The 8029-nt window shown below is 48.3% G+C and overlaps 1 long non-coding RNA gene across 1 annotated transcript; it reads right to left on the bottom strand.

Annotated features, from left to right (window-relative positions):
• Nucleotides 1-1266: 1266 nt before the first annotated feature.
• LOC105486739 (uncharacterized) lies at nt 1267-8029 on the bottom strand. Its single transcript, XR_011613640.1, has 3 exons — nt 7380-8029; nt 4986-7256; nt 1267-3477 (listed from the first exon to the last, which is right to left on the bottom strand). It is a non-coding gene; the product is annotated as an uncharacterized lncRNA (long non-coding RNA).

Here is an 8029-nt window from a genome sequence, read left to right as displayed (position 1 = left end):
ATTAGTACCCAGAGAGGACTCACTGGAGTTCACAGCATGCAGATTAGGAGGCTGCCCTCTGACACCCTGGCCCTGACCTCTGCCCCTGCATCCATCTCTTGAATCCATTTAGAATCCACACTTTGTTTTACATAACTTGCTGCTCCCAACTTCATACTCCACACAGGATCGGTGGTGAAAAGTTGATTATCCCAGAGATGGCTCCCCTGCAAGCCAGCGCCCCTCAGCTTATCACTTTCCAGAGAAGGACAATGCGCAGCTGCAGAAACACAGACCCAGGAGCTGTCATGGCCTACAGGGTGCCCTTGAAGTCACGGGGTCTGGGTTTTTGGAATTTTAATTGTCAAGGCTGCAGGTATCCCCCTTGGACTGGGGCACCCCACAATTTCACTCCACTGAGATTGGCTGTCCTGGACCCCAGCCCAGGAGGGAGGAGGGCTGCTGCTTTCTTGGACCATCTTTCCCTCCGACGGGGCCCTAAGTCAGGTGAGCTGAGCAGTGTTCCCTGCTTGGTGGTCTTTCTTAATAATGCACAAGCTTTGTCAAGGATGCTAAAGACAGAAGGGTGAGGCTGGGTCTCTGGGAAGGGAGGCAGGAAAGAAAAGCGCTCTCCCATAAACATGCAAATGAGCTTCTCCCTCCTGCTGAGGCTCTCGACAGCAGGCAGCCACCACCACAGGGCTGAGGCCAGCCATAGTGGTGGGATTTCTTCTCTGCTGGGGACTCATTTTCTCTTCTGTGAAACAGAGAACAACTTCTATTCCAGAGTTCTAGTGAAGGATGATGCTGAAAAACTGACCTTGGCCAAGTGCAGAACCCATGGCTGGCGCACATTAACTGGTGGTTTCCTTTCCTTCTTCTCAGAGAGAGAACTTGGGGTACGGGTGCCCTCGTTAGGCCCCAATGGTAGCTTTCCCACCAGACCCTGTATCCATCCAGCCTGCGGAGAAGGAATCGGGGTGGGGTCCAGGGTGTGGGGGATGTGCAAGACTGGCTGGCTATGGCTACGCCTCAGCTTGGGGTTGGGGAAGAAAGTGTGGAGCAGTGCATGGGAAAGAAGGGTGCCCAGGAGACTGGCAGACCCTGGGCACATGTAGGAGAGCCTAGCCCTGAGGCTGGCCCAGGCCCTGGTTGGGAAGGACACACAGGTCCCTGAGCAAGACCTGCAGCTGCAGCTCCTAGTGTTCCGCTTCCAAGCCTGGTGGGAACTGCCGACCCACAGAAACTCTCACTTCTCCGGGAGCCGCTGGACAGTGAGAGCCAAACTGGGTCATGTGCCTGCTGCAGGAGGGAGGACCTGGAGCCAGGTGCATCTCCTCCTCAGCTTTGTCACATGGGCGCTGTACACAGAGGGCTTCCTTGTCCATGTAGACCACAGTTGGTTTTGCATCTGATCTGCGCTGGCTCCTTTGAGGCCTCTCATGGGGCTGGAATCCCCGCTGTGCCCCTGCACTTGCTCTGTCTACACCTGAGCCAGATGTGCCCTGGAGTAACGAGGTCCATGGTGGAGACCAGAGAAGTGGGAGGAGCGTTCCATGCTGGGCTCCAGGCTCTGTCATCGTCACGGCATGGGCGGGAGGGTCGGGAGAGGTGTAGGGAGAAGTTGGGTGAGAAGACACTGGCTGCACAGAGACTCCTGCCTCTGGGCGGTTTCCCTGCCCAGGCATGACATCCTTCCCAGCAGTGTTAGTTTCCTTGGATTGCTGAGATAAACTGTATCTATCAGTGATGTTACTTTCCTCCGGTTGCTGAAATAAACTATCTATATTACCTGAAACAACAGAAATTTACTCTCTTACAGCTCTAGAGGCCAGAATCTCTGGACCCAAATCAGGTGTCAGCAGAAGCCCCCTCCGGAGGCTCCAGGGGTGGACCCTCCTGGCCTCTACCAACCACTGGTGGCTGCCTGCATTCCTTGGCTTGTGGCCACATGGCTCCAGTCTCCACCTTTATCTTCCCATCACCATCTCCTCTGCTGTGTGTCAAATCTCTGTCTTCCTGTTACAAGGATGTGTGGATTGCACTTAGGACCCATGTGGAAAATACATCTCTCCTCAATGTGATTACATCTACAAAGTCCTTTTTTTTTTTGCCACCTGAACCAACATTCACAGGTTCCAGGGGTGAGGCGCATGGCTCCCTGGTGAACTTTCTAGATTTCTAGGGCTAATAAAGCTTCTCTGGTCACTGTGCACTGGTTTTGTCTGGTCATTTCCAGGTGCCCAGTATCCCCAAGAGACCAAGGTTGCTGGGCAAGGACCCAAACCATACTGGCAGGGGTAAAATGCGATTCTCTCGTGAATGCAGCACATGGGCCTGCAGTTTTCCCTAATGATTACGGCTTTCCTCTCTAATGACTGTCTTCAATTCCTTGACTGACCCCTTTCTCCTCACCTGCCTGTTTGGTTCTCCACCATCCTCCACCGGCACCTTATGTGTACAACCTGTCAAGTCACACTGGCATTCTCGGCACCCTGACCCCGATCACTCACATCCTGCCTCCTCCACAGACCACGCCACCCACCTGTTCCTGGAAGCCAACTGCCTCAGCCTGGCCCTCAGCAGCAAACTCTCCTCCCTTTTCTCATGCCATCTGCCAATTCCATGGCTTCTAGTCCAGAACAGCTCTGTCTTTCCCATCTGTCTGTCCCCACCACCGTGGAGACTCTGCAGCAAAGGCTATTCCTCTCGCTACATGAAGGCATCCTAGCACCATCAGGACGGCACTGGGTGAGGGGTCCACACGATGGCCCTGCTGCTCCTAAAACAGACCAGGCCCAGTTGTGGGCTCACACCAGCCTCAGTTCCTGCTTCAGGTTCTCTTTCTTTTTTTCACCCCATTTATACATCCTTCATGTTGCTACTGTTTTTTTCCATCAAGTATACAGTTAGTTTTGCTATTATGAGGCTTGAAACATCAGAAGCTTTAAGTAAGGCCAGGAACAAACAAGGATTCACCATGATCTTATGTAGGCTGATTACAGAAGGCTATACAATAAAATCAGAGGAGAGTCAGGAGTGCCAGTAAAATAGTGAGATGTCAAAGTGAAAGTTACCACTGTTCACAGATAACATGATTTTGTGCTTAGAATATCCAGAATAACGGCGAAACCTATGGAAAACAATAACTCAGGTAGGAAAATTATTATGCATAATAAATAACTTTTCTATGTACAAATAACTTGTTAAAATATGAAAAAAGGCCGGGCTCGATGGCTCACACCTAAAATCCCAGCACTTTGGGAGGCTGAAGTGGGCGAATCGCTGGAGTTCAAGAGTTGAAGACTAGCCTGGGCAACATGGAAAAACCCTGTATCTACAAAAAATATGAAAAACTGGCCAAGCATAGAGGTGTGTACCTGTAGTCCTAGCTACTTGGGAGGCTGAGGCAGGAGAATCACTTCAGCCCGAGAGGGGGTGTTTGCAGTAAGCCGAGATTGCAGTGCTGCACTCCAGTCTGGGCAACACAGTGAGGCTCTGTCAAAAAAATTATGAAAAAATATTGCATTTAAGATAGCATTTAGTTGAGACAATAGCACAATACAAACTTTAAAAGAAACATGTAGGACCTGTATAAACAAAACCTGAAAATCCTGCTAAGGAATAAAATGAAACTGTGAGAGATAACTTGCTATCTGCTAGAATGAATCAATATTATGAAGATGACTGTTAACCCTAAACTACTCATAGGATCAGTGCAATCCCAGTTGAAACACTAACATGCTATGTGAAGGAAAATTGATGCGGGAAAATAAACAGGAGTGTCAGGAGAAAGAAGGGAATTGGGAAGTAGTCCTATGAACTGTCAAATGCACCCTGAAGGTTCAAGAATGAAACCAGATCAACATGAACGTTTGTGTGCAGCAGAAAGAGGCCCCAGGATATACACAAATATATACTCAAATTGAGTGTGTGTGATAGGAAGCATTTTAAATCAGAGGGCAAGGAGGAAATATTGAATAAATGGCTTAGAGACAATGTGGTATTTGGAAAACCGTACAGAATTCTGACCCACTGCCTTACTGTTCCAAAGTAAGTTCCAGAAGTATCAGAAATGTGAGTGTACAAGAGTGAAATGAAAACATTCTGAAGTTTAAAAGGTGAGTTTATTTATAATTGTGAATGGGAAATGCATAAGCAGGACATATATTTGAAAACTTTAATGGGAAATGTTGAGATATTTGACTAGAAATAAAAATCATCATCGAGGACACAAAAACCCACAATTAAAGAAAAAGGGGATAACTAACTGAAGAAAATATTTGAAACCCAAGCGGAAAGAGGCTTGTAGGCTTCATTGAGCAACACATTTTACAAAGAGTGCTCATCAGTCAGTAAGAGAAACATTTACAAACCCGACTGAAAAGCCCACAGGACTATAAATGAAATTGGTGAATAAATGTATTTTTTAACAGGCTTGCTCAATTTCTCTCAAAGTTACAGAAACACATAAAAATAACAAAAAGATATAATTTCAAAGTAACAAAAATTAAAAATGCAATGGCACTGGTGCCTGCTGTGAGCATAGGGAAAAGATCGCATTTGTAAATTGTCAACAGGAGTGTAAGTTGCAGAAGGCTGCCCTGGAAAGTTAATGGGCCATATCCATCTAAGTTAAAAATGCAGCTACCCTTTGACTTAGCAGTGCCCCTGCCAGGAATTGACCTCGTGGCTGTACTCATAAGTTAGCCAGGAAAAAGAAACACTTACAAATATTGTTGCAAAAATGAAACCAGAACAGAAAAATTAAATAATCTATCATTACGAAACAGATTACTTAGATTATGACAATTCTACAGATGGTAAAACTACGATTTGTTCACTTTTCTTTATGTGTACAATTCAGTAACAAGTTATTAACACACACAAAGAATGAAATGACCCTCTCTACCAATACAGAAATGTTTCCAAGACATATGTTTAAGGGAATAACAAAACGCAGAACAATGTAAAAACAATCACAAATAACTAACTCTATAAAATACCTATGTTGGCACATGCACAGAACTTTCTCAAAAGGACATCTAAGAAGTGAATGAGCCTAGAAAACAAGAGAAAGGCTTTCACTTTTTATTTGAAAATGTTCAGCAATCTTTGAAGTTTTAGGCTATATGCATGCTTTACTTTCCTTTTTAATGTTCTTCTTTCCGCTTCCCCAAGGTGTAAGAGATTGCTTCAATCCTTCCCTGTGCGGTGTTCAGATGTAATCTTCTCTTGTTCTTGTCCTAGGCACCTTAACACCCAGTGAGTGTCTCCATGTCCGACCGACCATTGGGGCGGCAGGGTTATCTCCTGGGGAGCGATGTGAAAAGGCTGCCTCAGTAGCAAGCCTGCCCTCCCCCCTTGGTTTCCTCCCACAGTTAATGAAGACCTCCCCAATCTCCCTGGTTCAGTGGCTTTCCAACGCCAGCTTGCCTCAGAGTACTCCGAGGGCCTGTGAACAGGTGTCGCAGTTCCTTTGGAGTTTAGAGATCTGGGAGGTGGGGACCGAGAGCTTCATTTCCAAGAAGTTTCCAGGTAATGCCTTGTTGGTCCTGGGAGCCCACTTTGAGAACTGCTGACCAGGTCAGTTGTCTAAAGTCAGACGCTGGGACTTTTCCTTGTGTGTTAATCTGCTCCTGCTGCTGTATCGAAATACCCGAGACTGGGGGATTTATAAGCAGCAACATATATTGCTCACAGTTTTGGAGTCTGGGAAGTCCCAGGTCAAGGCACCAGCAGATTCAGGGGCTGGTGAGGGCCTGTTCCTCCTGGATGAGGCCTTCCATGTGTCCTCACATGGTGGAAACACCAAAAAGGGCCAACAGCCCCTTCAGTGCTCTTTCATAAGAGCACCAGTGCCACTCATGAGGTCTCCCCATCATGATCTAAGTACCTGCTAAAGGCCCCACCTCCTCATACCATAACTTTGGTGATTAGTTTTCAGCACCTGGATTTGGAGGGACATAGACACACAAACATGCAGACCACAGCACCCTGGCTTCCTGGCACACAGCTGATGCTTGATTTCCTACTGATGGGTGAATCCCTAAGCCCGGTGCTACTGTAGAAAGCAATGATGGTCCATGCAGTTCACCCCGCATTGACCCTACAGGCAGGAGAAGGGATGCAGGGACACCTCAGTTCCCTGAGGTTCTCGCTTCCTGATCTCACTTCTGGGGCCGGGAGGGCCAGTGTAGTGCACATGCACCCGCACTCCAGACCTAAGGTCTCTGTCCCCACATCCACAGCGCTGCGGGTCTGGCACGTGCCCATCGCCTCTTACCATCTGCTCCTTCTCAGGGTTCTCTCCTGAAAGGCTGGAAAGTCAGGCCCCGGCAAGCTGCCCACAGCTGCAGACCTACTAGAGCTGCTGGATCCAGCCCGGGTGCCTGGCTCTCTGGAAAGGACACTTGGAGGCACAGACTCTGAGACACAGACCTCAAGTCTCCCAAAGGTGACCACCCCAGACTCACTCTCCCACTGGTTTTGGTGTTACTGATTTCCTGCTCCTGGGTTTTAACTTTGGTCCCCTCCTTGCGACACTTCCCTTCCTTCCTCACTCCCCTTCAGGTCCTTCCGGGAATCCCCTCTCAGATAAACCAAATCCTTATCTCGGGGCCAGCTGCTGAGGCAGCCTCAGCGAGGACAAGGCCTCTGCCCGACTCTCTGGCTGAGGACCCTTCTCTATCTTGGCTGGACGGTATTACCCTGCCTCTTGGTGGGAGTCTTCCCAGGACCAACCGCGTGATCCTGGGGCTCTGAACAGGAGGCAGGTGAAAAGCACCTGCTGAGCAGGCTGGTGTAGCAAGCCCAGGAGCCCGGTTGCAGAGCACCCTCACTCCATGCTGCCTCTGTCCAGGGAGTGATGATGGGCTTCAAGGAGAGCAAGGGTGGGGGCAGAGACCTCATTACCCCCACAAAGAGAGCGGTATTGCCTCATCCACCACTGTTTGTCCTACACAGACCCTGGCTGCCAGAAGTGTCTGCGCGGGAGGTATTCGCTGAAAGCCTGGAAAAAAAAGTTGAAGAGAAGCGGTAAGTTTCTCAGGGCTTCTACTGAGACTTGTCAGTTGTCTACTCACCCTCGAGAGCAGCTCCTGGCCCACGACACAAAGTTCTGCAGCTCCAGGGACCCGGGAATCCCAGCCCTGCGCATGGCAGCTCCCTCCTTCCTGCTCCCGTGGAAAGATTTGCTTCTACCTTCAGGGCTCAAAACCCTGTGCTCTCTTCTTCCTCCCTTCCCCCACACTGGGAGCCTCCTCTTTGCCTGCTGACTACAAGAAAACAAAGATCGTTTTTGGGGAATTGGTGGATAACTCAGGTGAGTCTCCCACAAAAGTGGGTAACAAGGTTGGAGAATGGTAATGTGTCCAGAATTGGTGGGTTTTTGGTCTCACCGATTTCAAGAATGAAGTCGCAAACCCTCGCGGTGAGTGTTAGAGTTCTTCAAGATGGTGTGTCCTACCTTGTTTCTTCAGACATTCAGATGTGTCTGGTGCTTTCTCCTTCTGGTGAGTTCGTGGTCTTTGCTGCCAGGAAAGAAGCTGCAGACTTTCATAGTGAGTGTTACAGCCCAAAAAAGCAACATGGACCCAAAAGCTGAAAAAACAAACCCTCCACGGTCTTGAAAGTGACCCAAGCGGCTGCTTTTATTCCCTTATCTGACCCCACCCACATCTTGCTGATTGGTCCATTTTACAGAGAGCTGATTGGTCTATTTTACAGAGAGCTGATTGGTCCATTTTGACAGAGTGCTGATTGGTGCGTTTACAATCCTTGAGCTAGACAGAGTGCTAGACAAAAAAGTTCTCCAAGTCCCCACTAGGTTAGCTAGATACAGAGTACCAATTGGTGTATTTACAAACCTTGAGCTAGACACAGAGTACTGATTGGTGTATTTACCATCCTTGAGCTAGACACAGAGTACTGATTGGTGTATTTACCATCCTCTAGCTAGACATAAAATTTCTCCAAGTCCCCACAAGATTAGCTAGATACAGAGTGCTGATTGGTGCACATCTAATCTTCCCGCTAGATATAAAAGTTC

Source organism: Macaca nemestrina, chromosome 15 (genome assembly GCF_043159975.1).
Source record: "Macaca nemestrina isolate mMacNem1 chromosome 15, mMacNem.hap1, whole genome shotgun sequence".
Taxonomy (NCBI): Eukaryota; Metazoa; Chordata; class Mammalia; order Primates; family Cercopithecidae; genus Macaca; species Macaca nemestrina.
The sequence above is the reverse complement of the archived record's forward strand: the minus strand, read 5'-3'. Positions and strand labels throughout refer to the sequence as shown.